Source organism: Apteryx mantelli, chromosome 3 (assembly GCF_036417845.1).
Source record: "Apteryx mantelli isolate bAptMan1 chromosome 3, bAptMan1.hap1, whole genome shotgun sequence".
Taxonomy (NCBI): Eukaryota; Metazoa; Chordata; class Aves; order Apterygiformes; family Apterygidae; genus Apteryx; species Apteryx mantelli.
This window is the reverse complement of record NC_089980.1, coordinates 65,800,221-65,814,747: the sequence shown is the minus strand read 5'-3', so window position 1 is coordinate 65,814,747 and position 14,527 is coordinate 65,800,221. Positions and strand designations below refer to the sequence as shown.

General features: G+C 38.1%; 1 protein-coding gene across 1 annotated transcript in view; it reads right to left on the bottom strand.

Moving 5' to 3' along the window:
• UST (uronyl 2-sulfotransferase) overlaps positions 1–14,527 on the bottom strand; it is a 251,518-nt gene that overhangs the window by 143,200 nt on the left and 93,791 nt on the right. The window lies entirely within an intron of this gene.

The following is a 14,527-nucleotide window of genomic DNA, read 5'->3' as shown; positions in this document are numbered from 1 at the left end:
GAAAAGGAAGGGGTAAAAACGGCTGTGACCAGGGTTTGCACAAAAGTGAAAATCCAGCACAGATGCCTGCAATTTAGAGATGAGCAGATAAACCAGAGCAACCTCTTTAGTTCAAGCTTACTCTCTTGCTTGCTTCCTCTCGGGAATTATGACAAACATCTTCAGTTTAGTGACTGTGATACAAAAGAAGGAAGGGAGGAAAATGGACTTTGAGAAGATAAGGCCTGTGGTTATATCTTATTTTCACAGTGTTAAAATACTGACTGCATATCTTACTTCAATAAACATCATAATGAGAACAGGCCTAATTGCCAACCCAGTGGAAAAAAATGGGAAGCTGCTATGTTCTTCCTTGGTCAAAACTGAAGAATGAACATTTGCACACTGGAGCAGACTTACAGACTGCAAATGCTGTTAGACAAAAAGAAAGAGAAAAGTAAAACCTATTTGGACTGAGATGTTTCTAGGATAAACTGAACTTGGAATTTGCCTGAACTAAGAATATGAATTATTTTTCTCTCCTATGTTTCCCCAATTTAGGGGAACAACCCTTACTTAAGCATTAGCTCATGCTTTGTTTTGGGAGCTTCAGGACATAGTCATATTTAAGTATTTAAATGCTGTTCAGATGATTCTTTTAGTCACAGCTTTTATTTTTTCTTTTAAAATTCAAAATATTAGATTAGAAGAGAGAAAATAGAAGACACCATTTAGATTAAAAAAACCCTTTCGGTTTCTCTTAATCTTCTGAGTCAGATGAATAATTGAAGATGTATAATAAAAGATCAGGGCTCTTTACAAATATTAAAGAGCCAGCAAAATTATTTAAAAATATGAACGTAAAAGACAAGAAAAATCCCATACAGTTTCAACTTGATTTTTATTCCACATAATTCTCCAGACCAGTAAGTACAGTCTGCAAAGGTTTGTGTATGTGAATAATTTTATGTATATGAGTAATCTCACTGACCGCAGTGTTGCAGGATCACTGCCATAATTTGAAAATGCACAGACAGCATAAACTTTAAAACAACCCAATTAAGAAGGCAGATGGTCCTTGCTTCCTGATTAGTACATAGCCCAATTCAGGAACATGTCCGCATGCAAGGGATAGCACGGATTCTTCTCTGAGCTTGTCTTTGCCACTCTTTTTGCCTCTATTATTGAAATAAGACCCACATTAAAAAAAGGACATTCCTGCAAATGTACCACAGGACATTAAGGGCATTAAGCTTTGACAATATCTATTTAAATAGCAAGACTTTGGTCAATACCATGTTTCTTAGCCATGACAATTAATTTCTCCAGTGAGATTGCTGGCAATAATAGGTTGCACCTAAATTACAGAACATATTTTCCTGCTGTTTGGTACAGATCAACAGTAATTTGAAGACAGAAGAATATGGAGAATAATAAAGAAAAGCAGAAGCAATGAAGACAGCAAGAAGCAAGCTGCTTTAGACCACAAGAGACAGACAGATTCCCAGACTTTCGAGAGAGAGAGAGAGACACTCCAAGTCTCAGAGAAGCAGGAGGCAAGACAGCAGGGATAACCTGTTTTTTTTAGAGGATGCCAAGCCTGAAAGTTTCTCAGCAGAAAAAAGAAAAAAAAGTGCAGACAATTATTATTTGTCTAGATACCCATATTTATTGTCTTTTCTGAGGTAAAAGGAGGGTTCAGGTTTCAAAACCAGCCCATGAAATATCAAGGCCTGTCCTTTTGCTGGTAAGGTCATATCCCTGAATGTGTGAACGGTAAATTCAGTATCACCAGCTCTGAGAGAAGAGGCGTAGGCAAGCTCGTCCTGAGAGGACAGCTGAGATAAGATGTCATTCTTTCACAAAGAAGTACAGAAGAATTTCTGATTTCTGAAGTGGTGACCGTAGCCTCCCAAAACAAAGGACAGTCAGAATTTCTGATTTCCTGCATACTTTAACCAGCCTAGTAAATACCCAGCTGCAGTTGCTCCATCAGGCAACAAGCAGATGATTAAAGAAAAAAAAATTTAGTCTGTTTTGGCTCTTATTCAAATCTGTGTTTATTTTCTAACATAGTTTATAATACTTCAAATTCCAACCATTTGTTTCTATGGACTGTACTGAGACTCTATTATGGAAGTTAAGCAGCAGTTGCATGGCATAAGAAATCCTAAGGGTTAAAAATGAATGATATTATGCTGTTTAGACAGGGAAAAAAAAGGGAAATCGATAACATATTTGTTTAAGTATGTTCAGTGTATTTTTAGATCTCTATCAATCTCATCAAACTAAATATGATTTAGATCTCCAGAGTTAAACTTTTTAAATTAATACCACTGAAAATGCTAATAATAATATACAGTGCTCTCATTATACATCGTGTCATCTTATTTATACTCAAATATCTACTGTGAAGGATGCAAAAAGAAACCCAGTCATGTTCTTCTAGGTATAAGCAGAAGCCTTTGCTTTTCTGAGTGGGATTAAGATTGGGGTCCTACCTGATCAAAGCACCTGATCATTCTCATGCGCAGTAGCACATAGCTGCAATTTGATAGAGCAAGTCAGGACAGAACTCCAACAGTGAGCTCCAACAGAGCCATGAAAATGTATCAGTGCATATGCTGATCCTCTGCAGCTCTGCTTCTATATTTAGTTTCTCCTGATTTATTTAGTATATGGTATTACATCACATTAGTTTTAACTGTTCTGTTGTCACAGATATACTTTGGGAATCCTCATCAAAATAACTAACATTTGCAGGCATCAATGAAAGATACTTAGATGCATCTATAAATATATTCCCTCACTTGTTTTTTAATAAAAAGAAAAAAAGGCCCCAAATATGCCAGATGTTGCAAGTCTGCCTTAGAAAAATGTCTCCGATGAATTCTGATTTTGTTATTTACATGAGCAAAAACTTTCTTCAGAAGTTTGCAAACTTCATAGAAGTTTTTTTTTTAAAAAAAAAGCTAAAAAAATTTTCGAAGTAATTTGCTTGGCTGCAAAATGGAGGATATCTCAGCTCCTGTTATTTTTCACTTCATTTTTTTTTTTAAGAAAGGTTAAATATAAATGTAGTCTTGTCACTTCAGTTCAGTAAGCTGCTGAATTTCTGCTCAGCACAAAACTCTTTGCACAAGCAGAAGCAGGCTTCTCCACACCTTCAGGCAAACCACATTCCTAGAGGAAAATAAGATTCCCAAATTATTCCCTATAAGAACTTTGGCTGCCTCTTACTCTTTTAATGTAAAATGTCTTCCCTGAAACAAATGAATTGGTTGCTAGAAGTTAAATACAATGGAAGCAAATAAGAACTGTCAATCACCTCACACAAACATGGACAGGCATACTGAGTCCTTCTTAGAAAGGAAGCACAGTTTCCTCTTACAGCTTCATACGACTGCAAATCACATGCTGAGAGCACAGTTGCCCAGGAAGCATTACATGTGAATTGTGCTACAGCTCCATGGCCTGATCCACAGCACAGCTTCACGGGAGGCCACACAAAAGCACTAATGTACAACTTTCAACATTCTAGGACTTAAATAGATGCAGGTCTATCAAAATCAATCCTCTGAAAAAGGTATCTTATTTGCAGAGTTAGAAATGAAAAGATATTATAACTTCTTGCACCAACATGCACTTCTGGCAAAGCAAACTTGTTCTGTGCATAAGGCAGCAGAGCAAAGCAGCTCTGGGTTTACTCCGATGACCCTCCTTAAGGATAAGCGGCTACATTTCCTGCAAAGATTCCCAGGGAGCAGGCTGAGGTATTGCCTGTGTGGTACTACATGTTATTGCCATCCTCCAAAATCAAGGAGTTTGTCTTCTTGCTTTTGTGTGTAGTGCCTCTCTTCTAGCTTTTGTGCCTTTAACTTAGGCTGTGGTCATGTTTTCAAGCTTTTCTTTGCTTGAAATTATGAGAAAAAACTGAACCAAGATAAAATTTTTAGTTTCAAAACCGCATTCTTTGCTGGGCTGGCCTTGAACACGGTGTCGAGAGAATCCAAAACCCTTGTGATGCAAGGCTGACAACCAAATAGTGCAAACAGGCAATGCTCCACTCTTTAATTACCCTTTCTGGAGCTGTGATTTCACTACAAGAAATTTCAGCTTCTGAAGTGACTACTTGGGAAATGTCACTGTTAAAAACACTGAGTCATCTGGGAATTGCTTAGTAAATAGCCTCAGCCTAGTGAACTGTTAGCAGATCACACTATAAAGCCTTATAATCCAAAATCTTCTAAATCTCCCAGAATATTTATGCTGTGTTTCTGTCAACCTTTTACATTTATACATGCTAAACACACAATGTGGTTTTTTTTCCCCCTATGCCTTTCATTATGCTAAGGATATCAAAGTAGTTTATAATATATATATACACACATATACATATATGTGTGTGTGTGTGTATATATATACACACATACACATATATTATGCATACATCTGTCTATCTATATATAACAACACCAACATTGATACAACTTCTGTTTGTGACTGCATAGCATCTTCAACTCAAGTGGAACAAATACTTGAGAAATACTGTGTTTTAATTTGTGTCATGCAACTTAACAGGTGGAAACAAGTAAGGGAGCAAACATTAACTCTCCTCAAAATGCTAACTGCTACTAAAGCCAAGCGATTTAAAATCACTTAATTCCAGATCCCTTGCATTCACGAGTTTTAGAAGGTGTGGCTCAGATCCTCTCTGAACCACTGACTGAGATTTCATCACAGTTTAGAAATGTTCCATCAAAAGTAAACATTGCACATTATATATAGGAACAGAAAGGGTAATCACAGTCCTATCACCCCAGCAGCAATTCCCACAAAATAAGAGAACAGCAGATACAAGACTATTGCAAAAGTATTAAATCAATCAATATGGTGTGTAGAAAAGATATATTTTCAAAATTGGGTAAGTCACATAAAATCTTGGGGCTTGACTTCTTAGGAAGGTCATCACACAGAGGATGTAGGCAAGGGTCAGAAGTTACAGTGCACTAGGTATTACATCTTCAGCTTCTCACAAGAATACATTTACTAAGAGTGTTAAGGGGATTCCAGCTCATTGTGGCAATGGCTGTGTCACGGAGAGCTACTGAAGACAGTGCTGGGAATATCTGTATGGAAACTGATATACAGTACATTGGGCATAGTGAAAAAAATAATCATCTTTCAGCACACCCTGTAACTTGGTAGTATGCACTGTGTATACAATACACAGAACATAAAAAATCAATGTAACCTAAACTTAGAACACGGCTGCCATGTCCAAGAAACATATTTTCATGTAAAGAGTCACCATCAAGTAGAGGTGTCCCTGTGGATATTATCATGTTTGAATATCTGGTTCTACACTAATATGTTAATCTGTGATTCAGAAGAAAAGTGGAAAAATATTAACATTTTCAGATAGCAAAGTTTTGAAAGTGGAGAATAACAAAGGCAGTGATTTGCTGATACAGAGCCACTTGAGTCACTTGGCAAGCAAGACACAAGCAAACAAACATACATTTTAGTACAGCCAAAAAACCCCAAAGCATCTAGCTTTAGGGTATCTTTGGGTTAAGCAGGTGACACTCATAGGAAAGCAGCAATTCTGCTAAGGACCTGAAAGCCTGAATGGATTATTAGCAGCATGTGAGACCTTACAAGCCAGAATGATCCTCGTTTCCCTCTTTCTGAGATGTAAGAGTACAGAGAGGTACAAAGACCCAGCACAGCCCTGATGCGACCACTAACGGAGTTCAGAGTCCATTTTAAGAAGCATGAGAACAAACTGAACAAAGTTCAGAGCAGAGCCATAAGAACGATAAAAACACTAGGAAAAAGTGCCAAGCAGCTCAGATTCTTTAGCTTGGAAAGAAAACAAAACAAAAAAAAATGCAGAGAAGGTTGAGAGATGGCTTGACCACAGTACGTAAGTGCTTATAAATGAAAGAGAGATTTGATAAAAGGAGTCTTTACATAGTGGGAAAATGTGTTCTGATATCCAATGAAAAGGAGTCAATTTTATTTCTCAGAAAAATTAAGACAAAAAATAACTCACAATTTACAATCAGAAAGCATAATTCAGTGTTGGAACAATTTACCAAGGACAGCAGATTCGTCATTACTGGTAATTTTGAATCAAGACCTACCCCCCAATCCCCTCCTGAAAGATACACTATAGTTCAAACCTAAGTAGTCAGCAGCTTGCATTACGCAAGGGATAGAAAGCTAGAAAGGCGTCAGAAGTGCCATGAGCCTTCTTTTTGTCTCAAGGCAGGATTAACTATGCAGTTGTCATTACCAGCTCCCCAATCCTCAGGTATAATCTATTTTGACGCTTAGCTATCCAAACTGTTAACGGCTTTCCTTAATGTCTAACCTAGAACTCTTTTGATGCAACTTAAGACCAACACTTCTGATGCCATTACTTATAAAGAACAGTCTATTCCCTTTATCTTTGCAGAACCCTTTTTATATAAAATTTAAAACCACTGTCACAGTCCCCTCTCTCCCAGTTTTCTCTCTTTTTCTGTCTTTGTCCTTTCACTCTTCCCTCACAGGTCTTTTTTTTTTTCCCCATCTCTGACCATTCTCATTACTCTTTTGGATTTTCTCTAACCAGTCAACATCTTTCTTGAATAAAGTTACACCCAAACTGGTCATGTACAGTGCAAATGTGAGAAACAGAAACACAAACAACAATAAAAAAGGATAATTCAGGTGTTGTGCCTGATCCCACCTTCAATTCTCAATGACTAGATTTCAAGCAATAATTTCCAATTTGAGAATATCTTATTACTAGCTAAATCAAGGCTAAAAAAATCTATTATGTAAAGAATAGATCCAGTGAAGCTAGGGGAAACAATTTTAAATCAGATAATCTTAAAGACTGTGGCAAAACTCATTATGGAGCAATGTTTTACAAAAAAACCCCACAAACCCTCATACCACACAAAGGTCAAATTGCACTTGTGCTTAGCCTTCCATCAAGTCACAGTTACTATCATTAAAAAAATTAAGCATAAAAAAGGAAAAAAAGATGTAGGAGGGATTACTGCACCATGTGGCCATTCATGAAATGTGTATTTTACAAGGCAGACCTCCCATGATGGTAGAAAGTGTTTCATGATGTGTTAGAGAAAAGCATAGATTGTAATGAACACACATAAAGACACAATGTTAAGGCCATGCGCACTAGTTTAGCTGACATTTTGCTCCTTTTAAGGGCTTACCCAAAGGGCAATAATTTTTTTTATTAACATAATTTTTAATGACATTTCCTAGGTGCGTATGTTTATTTTTTCAAGGAGAAAAAATTCACAATAGGTAACTGCTTTGGTAGATAACATTAAGCTGCAATCGGTGTCTCAAGATATTGATGCATGGAAGCACTCAAAGAGCTCGATTCCTCCTACAACTGAGCTGTACAGAATCAATGCAAATTGACTGAATTATTGCAGTTCATATAAAGCACACTTTAGTTTGCATTCAAAAGGGCATGGACATTCAGCATCTTGTCATGCTAGCTCTATGCATTTGCCCAGCACACTACTTCCAAAAGCTAGTGGAGCATGGTCAAAAAACCATAATAGGCATATTCTGCTAACCGTTTATATTCTATGTGGTATTACTTGTTCCAGAAAAAGGGAGAAATAAGAATCCTCAAGTTATTAATAATCTGAATGTTGTGACAAATATTCCATGACTTTGTTTAAGTGAAAGAAAACAGCATCACAAAATCACTATGGTTTTACAGACTTCTTGCAGGTTATATAAGGAAATTTAAAAGTGAAATTCTAATTCCAAATGGAGGGACCAGAGATGCATGCATAAGTTAATTCATGGCAAATCAAGATAATCTAGTTTTAAAAAATGGCAAACATATAATACAACCCCTTAAAAAAAAAAAAAAAATCAACTTACCCTAACAGTGGTAAGTTTCTAACATGTCACAGTTTCAAACATCAAGCTTTCAGTGCAGAGAGTGCTTCTGCTTTCAAACATGCAGCTCATTCACATGAAATATAGTCAAGTTAATGCTTCAAGATTTACCTCCTCTTTGTTTGCTGGCTACACGCACATTTTACAGAGACCAAGAACAGGGAATTCTGCAATGTCAAAGTGTTGTGTTAAACCATAATTTTTAGAGCTGCTTCCTCATTGGAAAAAGCACAAAACTAACGAATAATAGAAAAACTGAACAATATTCAGAAATTATGTATAGTTTCGGGCTTAGCCTAACTGAATCTCTCTTTGTCTGTCACTGCCTTCATGCAGCATGTGATTTATTGCTACCAATAATTCAGAATTTAGGTCAGAGTTGAAGCACACGGTCCAAACATATAAGCACTACTGCATGCAACAGTGTTCGTCCCTATAATGAACTGATTTTTATTAGTTAGTGTTGGCCACTATGTCTGCTTTAAAAAAGTAATGTAAAAAATCAGTAGTGCAGTTATTTAAATATGGAGTGTTTACCAGAAAATACTTTTTCAAGAAAAACAAGAACTTTGCACATTAACTCTACTCATGAATAACACAAAACCAAAAATACGTCTTATGCTGATGCCAGGGACCACTTTTAAAGGCAAGTACCTTCAGGAGCAGTAGACCTAACAAAGCCTCATTTGCTTCTGAAACATCTTGCTCTCCTTCCCAAAACCTATTTCTCCCCCACCCATGTCTCTCCTGTGCCCAGCAGGCCCCATACAGCAGTGTCTGAGCAGGTCAAAGGGCGGGTGGTCAGGCACTGGCCGGGCCCTCACAGCAGGTCCAGCAGCTCTGTTTTACTTGGCTTTCCCTTTCGCGGAGGCACCTGCAGCAGCGTAGCTGTCTCCAAGTCTTGTACCTCCCTTCCAAATTTGGTTCGAAAGTGGCCAAAGGGTTCAGAAGTTCTTTAGGAATTAGGGATGGGGGGGAAACTGGGAAGACACACAGAACAGCTGGAGTCTTATTTCCTTAGAAAGCTATGCTAAAAGGAAAGTGGAGCCACCCCCCCTCAGACACACACACCCACAGATAGGGGGAACTAGTGGAACAGAAATGAAGACAAACTCTTCCCATCCCTGCAGACACTAAACTGCAGCTGAAATGAAGAGAGCGGCAGTCAGTTGATAGGCCAACGGTGCAGAAACGATGATTCCTCACATCCTAATGCTTTGCATGAATTCAACCTTGCTTAGAACAAATGAACTGAAATACAAAGGCTAAGAAAAATGTAAGATTAAAATAAGTTCACTCTTTGTCTCTTTGCATCTCCTTGCCACATCTCAGAAAATCTTTAGAGAGATCACTCTTTTTGATGCTTCTCGCTCCTCTGCCTTTACCCTGACCTAATCAGCCCGCCTTTATACAAGCAACAGTCACTTACTGACCATTGACAGAGACATGTCTTTAGATTTTTACACATTCCCCTGTAATGCTCATTTACCCCAGGCCAGGATGGAACAGCCAAGCTGCCAACTCCACCTAAGAGTGGTCTGCAAACGCATGCTTCGAAGAGACAAAAATTCCCATTGCAAGTTGGTGCTGCAGGGAGGAAAGCTGCCTGTGTGCACCCAGAACAGCAGTAATGCAATTCTTGCTGCTTCTATCCCCACTGCGTGCGTTCCTGCCAGCGTTCTTGCTGTTCCTCTGAAATCTGTGCCATTTGGAGCACACCCCAAGGATCTTGAGTAGTTGCCCAAAGACTGTTATATTTAGTTAATTCATCAGAAGATTGCTAAGAGTTCAAAGAGGGGCCTTTTAGCAAACTTGAAGCTTCTTCCTGCTTGATTTTTCTTAGGCTAAACACATAGGTGACAACTGGTGTTTATGACGAAGCACAGAGAACAACTTTCAGCTATCCTGAATTAGCTTTTTGTGTTTCTGCAAGTTGTTCTGGCTCTTCAAAGCTTCTTCAGTCTAACACTGTACTCCTTTGATCTACTGATAACATCTGTAATTTCACCAAATGTATCAGTGTACACATCTTCACTTTTTTTTAGAGTGTACACATTCTTTAAGCTTTGCTTCTGATTAACATTTCAGATGCTTTTCCCAGAAATATTAGCATATAAACCTAAATTCAGAAACAGCCACCAATATCTTATGAAAAATGCAATAAAAAGCAGTATTTTTGATAATTTAATGGTTCCCACAGTTCTTAAATACATGCAGCACTGGCATTGAAAAGGAACTGGAATATCACAAAGGGAAATGTTAGCTGTCATCCTATTTCTGCTATGTGCCCCTTTCGAGCATACATCAGCGCATGGATGCAAACCTACTGAATTCTCCAGGTCTTCCCAAATGGAGGCGGCTGCTTCTGCAGTGAGCATTGCAGACCACAGCCCAGGTTACTACTGACAACTTCTAGCACTCCTGGGCAGGTGAAAAAAAAGTTCTTCAGTTATTTATTTTTGTTTGTTTGTTTGTTTTTAACATAAGTCAATGGATCTCAGCATTCTGAGAATACAGATGCACACCAAAAGAGTTTTTTTTTTTTTAAATCGGACAATTTTCTACTTCAAAAATCCACTGCCATAAGATAATTTTGCTTCTGCAGCTTGATATTTCACATCTCTTTTTTTTTTCATTAGTTAATGCATATTTAAGAACAAGGAACGAAAGCCATTCCCATTGAGTTGAAAATGGCAGTCTGCTTAACAGTGACTAGAAAAATATCTAGGAAGCATAGTGGAAAACAACTCACCATGAGAATCTGGATTGCTCTGGCAAAACTAGCCAACTCTAACTTTAGAAGCTATAAGCAGGTGAGCTGCAAGGAGGTTATTTTTCTATTATATATAGCATAAATGAAGCCGACACAGTTAAGAGTACAGATTCAGTACTTAAACTTAGCAAAGAACACGGAACAACTGGAGAAATTACAGAGAAGAGCCAGAGAATTATTAAGTGGATGAGGAAAACATCCAACAGCAAGAGGCTTAGGAGTTCAGTCTCCTACCTGTTACCAAAAGGAAGACTGAAAGGTGTTTGGAGATAGCAGTGGTAGCAGTAGATAGATGCACAGGGAGAAACACCATGGAATAAAAAGCACTTCAATGAATAAAATACTAGCTTTCTCCAGCAGAAGCCAGAGGAATTCACATTAGAAATTAGCCAAAACAATTTAACAGTAAAGCTGACAGACAGCTGGAACAGAGTACCAAAGGAAGTGGCAGAGGCAGTATAACCTGATGCCTTCAAATGCAGCCTGGATGCTTTTATGGAAGACATCTAAGAATTATACATATTTTCCAATCAAGAGCTGTAAAATTATACACCAGGCTAGCCTCTTTAGCAACAGCTAGTATGAAACTAAAAAGCATTTAAAATTTGCTTTTTAACTAAACATTTACCTCTGCACAGGGGAGCATTCCAAAGTAGGGTTATTAGAAGAAAGCCACGTGGGGAGAGGGCAGTCCAGCAGTTAAGATTAAATGAGCAAGATGAGGATCAGAAAGCCATAATGAAAAGCTTCATTCAGCAATCACAAGCAAAAGAGAACTCAGCAAACACCCACCACCACCCAAAACCACTCCTAAATGGATGGAATCGACCCTTCTGAGGCACTGGGATCTCTCCCAATGTTAGGCATATCTGCATCGGATTGACTGGGAACAGAAGCTGCAAAACACTGGGAAAAAAAAAGCTTTTCTTAGACTGGTTGATGACAAGCACGATGCACAAGTTCACTCATACCAAAAGAAGAGCAAGAAACATTTTTATTTTTGTCTTCTATTTGAAGCTGCAGTTAACTAGATCTATGCCAGTATAAATTTACATAAGATTTGCTTTAATGCGTCCTTCCAAGACTAGACTTTTTGTCTGCCTTTTTGCACTGTTTTGGATTGAGGAAAAATAGGACCGAATTAAAGAAAGAAAAGAAGGTAGGAGAGTAAATGAAGATTCATTACTGCAGCTGAAGCAGCAGACATTCTTAAAGCATTTTTTGCAAAGAGGGGAAAATGTCCCTGGCAAGCATCCAGGTTGGAGCGAGATTTTCAATTTATTAGAATTTTATTCAGAAAAACTAATGGTGCCTCTGAAAAATGCATGTGCTCAAATTCACCTGTGAGCTAAGGCTTAGCTCAGTTCCACATGAGGAGATCTTTTCTGGAAAGAAGATAAAGCCCCTGTTTTCCAAGTTGGAAACAATTTAAACAGTGTAAGTAAATGCCATGCTGCTGTTCTAAATAATCAGAGAGCTTAAGAGCTGACAGGTTTATAAGCAGGTGCAGGGTGGAAAGGGGAAAACACAAGTGATTTTTCATTGCTATTAATCATATCAGTGACATTAACAAAAAATAAAGTTTATTTCTCTTACTACTGTTTGGGGTGTCTCAGAGGCACCAGTAACTGAAGTCGAAGCAGACTCCTGTTTTGCAGGACTCTGCCTTACGCTTTCTCTGCTTATCTAATACCTGCATGCCCAGTGATGTGCTCTGAAGTGCTTGTAGCAATTCCCAAGGATCCTGAAAGGACTGGAACAAAAAAGTCTATGCTGAGTAGAAGTGACTCCTTTCATCCCGACAGTAACCTTGAAGCTCACTGAAAGAGCAGCGATGATAACATGCCTTCTGGCTACTACCTGCCTGCCACTTTGATAAAATGCAGGAGGAAGGAGCAGAAAGTTTCCTGCAAGCAGAAGGCTGCTTTCAGAGGTATAAAATGACAAACGACTGAAGTCAGGTTGGTCACTGGACTCATGTCCAGGATCGCTGCCCCCACAGATGTCTGTGCTCTCCAGTAAAATGTGTACTGCAACACCGCACGGAAAGCCTTGACCCTTCCCCTGTGCAGGAACAAGGGTTTCCATCCGTGCGGTATTCCGTCACTTTGGGTGGCTTTGGGTCTTTTACAGATTTGAAGCTTCCTCAGTCTGCGGTCAGGAATAAATTGTCACTTCTCCTACCTGTTCCTGTATAGCAGCCCCACTACCCACTGCACTGGTTTCTGCCTAACAGGCAGTGAACTCTCAGTCAGAACCCCAAAGTAATACTTTGACGCTCTTTCTTTTAGTTTCCAGGGTACTACACAGCTTTAATGTTCAGCTGCCAGAAAAGCTAGGGCAAATGGGAAGAACCATACTCCACAGACAATTTGAGCTGAGCTATTCACTAGAGATGGACTATAAAGGAATGAAATTTCAAAAAACAAGTGAAACTAGATCGCTTTCACAATACTGTATTATTTACAACGCCTGTTTAAATCACATTCTTGAAATTTCTGCATATTCAATACTTGACACTCCACATCCTTATGAAATCCACAGTTTAAAGAAAAAAAAGAAAAGCCCTAGAACTAAAGAACAGAAAAAAAATCCAGCATGTTACTTCATTATCGGATGTAACACTATCAATAGATTTTGAAATTAAAGACTAAAGCTCTGGTTCACATGTGTTTAATGTACCAGAAAATACTAGAAAGAGCTAAACCAAAAGTAAGCAATGTTGATGCACTTCAGTGATGTCTCATTTAAAAGACTCCTCAGCCTTTTCACTACTGTACAGCTACTAGTTAAACCAAGTGTCCCTCTAAATTTAAATATGTAAACTTGTATTTTTCAATTTTGCAACTAACAGCAAAAAAGGAAGCTGCAAATATTTTATATTTCAATATATTTTCAAAAATTTACATTGGAAGAAAAACAGAGAGATTTCATCTTACGCATACACTGCACAGGAAACATACTACCTGTGTGACAAGGATGTACCATATTTAGAGTAAATGGTATCTTAGGAGGAGCAAGAGGTGACAATGTTCATCTCTTTTTCATGTGTCTAACACTGTGTACCATCTCTGAAAAATCAGTATAATCACGAAACATCCCTTTGCCCCTCAGGCATGCTATTTGTTTGATCCTGGGTTTTGGCAGGGAGAAGAGATGATTTACCAAGATGTGAAGTCCTATTTTAATGAATGTTTAAAAATAAAGTATTAGAAATGGAAGTCTTATAAAATAGAGAACACAGAAGATGAGAATTTTGTTAAGTCATCAGGTTTTCCTGTATTGAAATCATGCCTACAGTTAGTTGCAGGGAAAGCAAACTTTCAATTGCTCAAAATATTTTCATTTTCTTTAAAAAAAAAAAAAAAAAGTATTAAAAAAATCCATTTAAATGTTTGGCATTTCTTACCACACTCTGTACCCGTGCCTGAAGCCACACATTTGAAGTACATGAACTAACATTACTGCATAAAAAAAAAGGCTGGGAAGTTAGGCAAGCTCTTGCAAAGACCTCTAGAAAATCCACACTTCTACAGAAATTCTTTTATCTAAGTACCAAGAGTCCAACTTAGTGGCACAGATGGCATGGTTCCTGAATATAATTTTCATATGAAATTTAAAGCTTGGGCAATAACCAACTGCAGTCAGCTTTAATCTCTGTATCCTGGCTAACTGCTAACTGGCATAACTCATCTGCACCCTTCCAAAAATTCCTCAGAAGTTTCATCCAAATTCAATTTTCTTCACATTCTATGCTATAAATGCCTCTAGCGTCTTGCTGTGTTCTTTTAAATAGCTGTTACATTTTATGCCAGATGGGATTGCACTCCCATG